The sequence below is a fragment of the Hydra vulgaris genome, chromosome 08 (genome assembly GCF_038396675.1).
Source record: "Hydra vulgaris chromosome 08, alternate assembly HydraT2T_AEP".
NCBI classification, from domain to species: Eukaryota; Metazoa; Cnidaria; class Hydrozoa; order Anthoathecata; family Hydridae; genus Hydra; species Hydra vulgaris.
Window position 1 is genome coordinate 43335001 of NC_088927.1, and position 5885 is coordinate 43340885.

General features: G+C 30.5%; 1 pseudogene; it reads right to left on the reverse strand.

Moving 5' to 3' along the window:
* Positions 1-2030: 2030 nt before the first annotated feature.
* LOC136083317 (piggyBac transposable element-derived protein 1-like) lies at positions 2031-3338 on the reverse strand (annotated as a pseudogene).
* Between the last annotated feature and the right edge of the window lie 2547 nt (positions 3339-5885).

Genomic DNA, 5885 nt, shown 5'->3' on the forward strand with positions numbered 1-5885 from the left:
CAAAGGACACCCACATTGCTAGAGAAAATTATAAAAAAATATTGTTTTCTTCGAAAATCATTTTTTCTGATACTCCGGAAAACACAGCTGACAAACAGCTAACTCCCAAAATTGCAAGTGGTTACAACAATAAATTTCTAGAAATTTTTTCTAACCAAATATATAATGCAGATAAATAACATTTGTTAAAGTATTAAAACGTTTTTAGATAAAGGTATACTTTTCATTTTTCAAATTTTAAATAGTTACAATGAACATGCAATTTTTGATAATAAGATAAATAATAACTATTGCTTTATATCAGCTTTTTTAACTATAAGGTTTAATAATTAAAAACTGTTATAAAATAAGCAAAAATGAATATATAAATTTTTGTGTTTAAGAATCTGTTTCGTGACTCAGAGTCAATTGTTGATGAATTATATTTAATTTAAAAACCAAATAAAAATTTTGGTAGATAAAAACTAAAAAAATTATACTGATTTTTTTTTTAATGCAAGTTACAATTTAAATTCAATCTTGTGACTGCAATTTTTTTTTCAGACTTTAGTACTTCCAGATCCCCTATGTTTGAAGATATGTCTCCTTCAGCCAGGACTAGAAGACAAAGTTCTTCAGACAAGGGTGTTGGACTTACTTCAACACCAATGAGGAAAAGGAGCATTCCCACTAAAAATGGTAGGTAATGATAAAAGACTGGATTTTGTTATTAATAAATTAAAATAAAAAGTTTTTATATTATGTATAGTTTGTGCAGAATAATTTTTTTTTTTTTAAATAATAAAAGTAAAACTAATGATAATTAATTATAAAACCGGATTAAAGATAATTGATAAGAGATAATTAATGGTTTCTTTTTGTGATGTTTATAACCTTTCATTTATTATTTGAAATAGTATAATTTTATTTTTAGCATCCAGTTCTTCTAGTTTGCCTGCGTTTGGGGATAGGCCTCCTGTCATGTGTAGAGAATGATGTCCTACTGCTAAGGGGATAGCATTTAATTTGCAGCCATTTTACATATGTAGTGATGAATGCTCTTGACATGAAGAGCGTTCTGGGCCACAAAGACGTTGTAAAAATTGAAAAAGGCCTGAAAGACGCCATGTTCAAGGCTAACAACAATGTTACAAAGGAGATCAGAAAATCAAAATTTGAATAGCTTTTATAGATTTTGTTTTATATTATTTTGTTAATTATAATATAATATATTATAGTGACAAAAAACAAAAATACATAACAATTATATTTAACTTTAAAATTTATTTAGTTATAAATACAATATATTATCTGTGTAAATATACATATATTATTTATTTTAATTGTGAGTGAGAAAACCTTAAAAGCAAAAATTTATACTGCTCAGCTCTTTCGTTAATTGCGATATGTTCAACACATTATAAGCGGGTAGCGAAATAGACTAAACAGGTGTGCGTAGCGGGCAAAAATTCGCATAAAACTACGCGTTTGAAATCTAATATGCGGTTCATAAAATATATGAACTGATGTATACAAAAACATATTTTAATAAAAGTTAATAAAACTGCATCAATGTTTTATAATAATATAATATATTGTTTAAAAATATTTACAATTTATATAAAGTAATTAATTTCTAAAAATTGTTTTGAAAACTAATTAACTTACTTAAAACTAATACTTTTGTACTGTGTGGTACTTAAAAAAACATTCTCCTTTATGAAGAGGCACTTTGCAAAACTCTCACATAAAGCACGCTAAGCTTTTTTTTTTATGTGTAGCACAGACCCAGCATTGTTTTTGAGGGTGCTTTTTAGGCCACCAATTGTAACTATTTTCACAATTTTATGTTTTTTGGCGTTCAATAGTCTGTGTGGTAAATCACTTCTTGTGGGTGTAGATGCAGAGGTACTTGGTACTGGATCATCCGAATTATCAATAGCTTTACCACTTATCAAATCTTTGGCAACATTGAGTAGAAAGTTTTTATAACTTTTTTTTGAGTTGTTATTTAAAGCTTTGAATACTCTGAATGCATTAAATAGAGCGCTTTAAGATAGTATGAACATGACTGTCCTCTTTGTCCATTTTTTTGTGCGCCTTACGATTGAGTAATATGACAAGTATTGGTCAGTGCGGTCGACACCTTTCATATACATATTGTAATCGACAACAGATATCGGCTTCCAAATTTTCTGCTTGGTATTCCAGTCAACATTTGCGCTTTCGACAATACTTGCGGAATGAATTGTTGTTATCATTCTAACGGGTCTTTTTGATTGCCAGCTATGCAATAGAATGTCTTTTCGGCAACGGATCATGGATTCGCCTTTTTTTAAATTTGCATTTTTTAGGCATTCAGGAAGGCCTCTATTCTTGCGTATCGTACCGCAGCTTCGAAATTTGTGTTGCAACAAGGCATCGCTTGTTTCGACACTATTATAGTAATTGTCCAATACAGACATGGTGCCACAAGTTTTCGTATGGCTGCAAAAGTTGCAGAACTGTCTCTTGAAGACAAATGCCATCACCAGCATATATTTTGAAATTGCAAATATATCCACTCTTTGCTTCACAGACCATTTGTATGAGCAGCTCATATTTGTGGATTTTAGATGCGTTGTACACTTTGAATGATATTCGACCTCGCCACGGCATAATACTTTCGTCTAATGATAATTCTCGTTGCGGATTATAAACATTCTCAAATTTGGGTAAGAAATATTTTATAATGGGACGAATTTTTTAAGCCGGTCTCTTTCATTTTGATCGTTTGAATTGTTGGAAAAATGGCAAGTATGCCATATTTGGCGAAAACGATCACGACTCATTACTTCCGCAAATATAGGGGTTGCAGTGGCTCTTTCTGTTAACCAATATTCATCCCTGGTATCTTTGCGAACTTTGCCTATAAGAAGAAGTAACCCCAACATTTTTTTTAATTCTACCGAAGAAACGTCTTTCCATTTTATACTTTTTGCTCTGTCCTTAAACCTGTCAATATTTTGTTGATTGTAACGATTAGTTTCTTCGGCCATGTAATCGAATAAATCATCTCCTATAAAAAGTTGAACAACTTCAGCTACACTTTTTGAATCACTTGGTATCACAACAACGCCACTTTGTCCTAAAAATTGTTCTATAATTGGAGGATTGTCATATCCTGACCACTCCACTTCTTTATTCTCACTTTCTTCAGAATCGCTTGGCGGTATGGGTAAAGTCCTACGTCTTCTAGGATGAAAAAATTCATCATCACTTTCACACTCGCTTTCAACTTCTGCAATATTGGCATCACTTACAATTTGCGATAAATTGTCTGCGTAAACTTCACTGTCACTACCACTATCAGAATCCATTTTTTTCAAATGTTTGTAATAAAAAAGTATTTAAAAAAAGATGTTCAATCGTCAAAAGCTCAATAAAAACTGTCTGAAATATTTTTAAAATATCCGTTTAACATTCCTTAGTTAATGAATGTTTATATAAAAGAGAAAACGATTAGAGGTTGCTTAGTCTATGCATATAAATTATGAGCAATCGGAATGTAAACAATAACATAACAAAATTGATGATTTTTTCGTTATCTTTATTATATAAACAAATGTTACAGAAATTACGTTGAAGAGTCTAAAGAGTCTAAACAAAAAAGTACGAGCTAGTCTTATCAGTTTTATATGTAAACCAATCGAGTAAAATTACTTTGTGCCGCTTTTAAAGTAAATTCATTCAAACGGGTAAAAATACCCGACCCGCTAATAGACAGCAGTCCGCGAAGCAGGTATTTTTACCCGCCCCGCTTGTAACGTGTTAATTATCATATAAATTGTATATTGGTATTATTATCAGGCTTTCCAGTTTACCATGCCTTAAATTGAGGAATTTCTTAACGGTTAATGGTATTTTAAGGGCAAACTGTTTCAGACATTTTTTATCAAGGCACATTTTTTAGCTTAAATTTTGGTATATACTTATACTATTAATTTTTAAGCATTAAGGTGTGTTTAGGGATAATTCTATTAAGGGATTGGTTTTGGCAAAATCATGACAGGATAGTTTTTTACAAATGTCAGGACAGAGGACAGTATCCGATGAAAATGGTGTGTTTTTATTAATTCCTGATTATATGCGCATAGCCATGATGATCTTTTCTTGGCAATGAATAAATAAGATAATACATTATTTTGTTCTTTAATTTTTTTTAATTGCTATGGATGGTGCTTGGAGGCGGTTGACTTTCCATGACCGTCTTTTACTGGTGTTTAACACATTGGATGAGCTATGAGAAAACCAAATGAAGAGCTCAGTAAAAAGAGTTGAAAAAGAGCTCTTGGTGGAGCTCTTCAAACACTCTTTAACAGAATCTCTTCAGAGCTCTCCTAGAAGAGCTCTTGGCGGACTTTTTCGTTTAAGACCTCTTAAAGGAGCTCTTGGATAAGCTCCTAGGTTACTATAAAAAGTGCTTTTTGAAGAGCCTATTTTTCTCAGTGGAATGAGGTGTTCGAAGTGGTGGGGTGGAAAAGGGATAGCGTTTCATGTGTGTTTACCCCAACCTTCACTAGAATATGAAAGTCCTTGAATTTTCAAGAATTTAATAACCATTTTTTTAATTTTAAGTAAGCAAAAATCTTTTTTTCTTAATATTGCATACCCTCTCCGCACAAAATATTCATGTATCCGTCATCAAAAACAATGGTTCAAAAAATCCATGCTATTAGATCACTTATAGCATGGATTTGTTAATAATTTAGTATTTTTTTATTATAGTCAGATTCGACAAGACTTTAAATAATAAATATTTAACCTAATATGTCCCAAACATCTCTTATGCTTTATCAAAGATGTTACAATAAATGCGGACATTAAAAACAATGAGCTATATGCAACATAAACGAACAGAAACAACCCAAGTTTACATTTGTTGTCGTAGTAAATAAATTACTTTCACAAACTCAAACAAGGTTTCTAAAAGAATATTGTACTGATCTTATCATCAGAACCTTTTACAAGCATGTGTATACAAACATATCAAAACATAATCAACAAAATAAAACGTAGTTAACAATAAAAGTTATAAAGAAAATATAAAATTACAATTAAAAATACCTGACCACGTCATCCATTAAAAAAATTAAATTTTTAAGGTAATATTTGAAAATGGGAAAAGTAAAATTGCATATCTAAATTGGAGAAAACAATTTTATTCCAGAGATAGGGTGCACAATATGTAATACAAAACTGATTAAACTTGGTTTGACAAAAGGGCTCATGTATAAAGTTATTGTTTCTAAGTGTATATTTATTTATTAATTTCAAACAATGGAGATCTTTAAAAACGGGTAAAGATGTCATTTTTCCAAATATATATAAAGCAAAAACAGGAAGCTCGTGAATATTGAGAACTTTTATTTCAATAAAAAGTGGTTTGGAATGAGTGTATCGATCCGCAAAATTTATTAAACTGATTGCATGTTTCTGACTGCGATGAAGGCATTTTAACTTACTTTTTTCAGTGCTTTCCCATGCAACACTAGCTAATTTAAATAACTATGAATTAAAGAGTAGTAAAGTTGAGTTAGACTTTTTTTTACAAAAATATGTTCTGGCTGTTTATAGAATTCCAACATATTTAGAAATTTTTGTACTAATATAGTCGATATGCGTTTTTCATGTGATGTTTTCATCAAGAAAAACACTTAAGAACTTTGTTACATTATGTCTTTTTATTTCAACATCGCCAATAAAAATTTTAGGCAAACTTTGGGGTTAAAAAGTTTTTTTAGAGACTGGCCGGAAAAGAACCCAATTTATTTTTATAATGCTAAGAGTTAGTTTGTTGCAATTGAACCTTTTTGGATATAGTTTTAAGTTCATCGTTTATAGTATAGAAGAGTTTGTAAATGTTA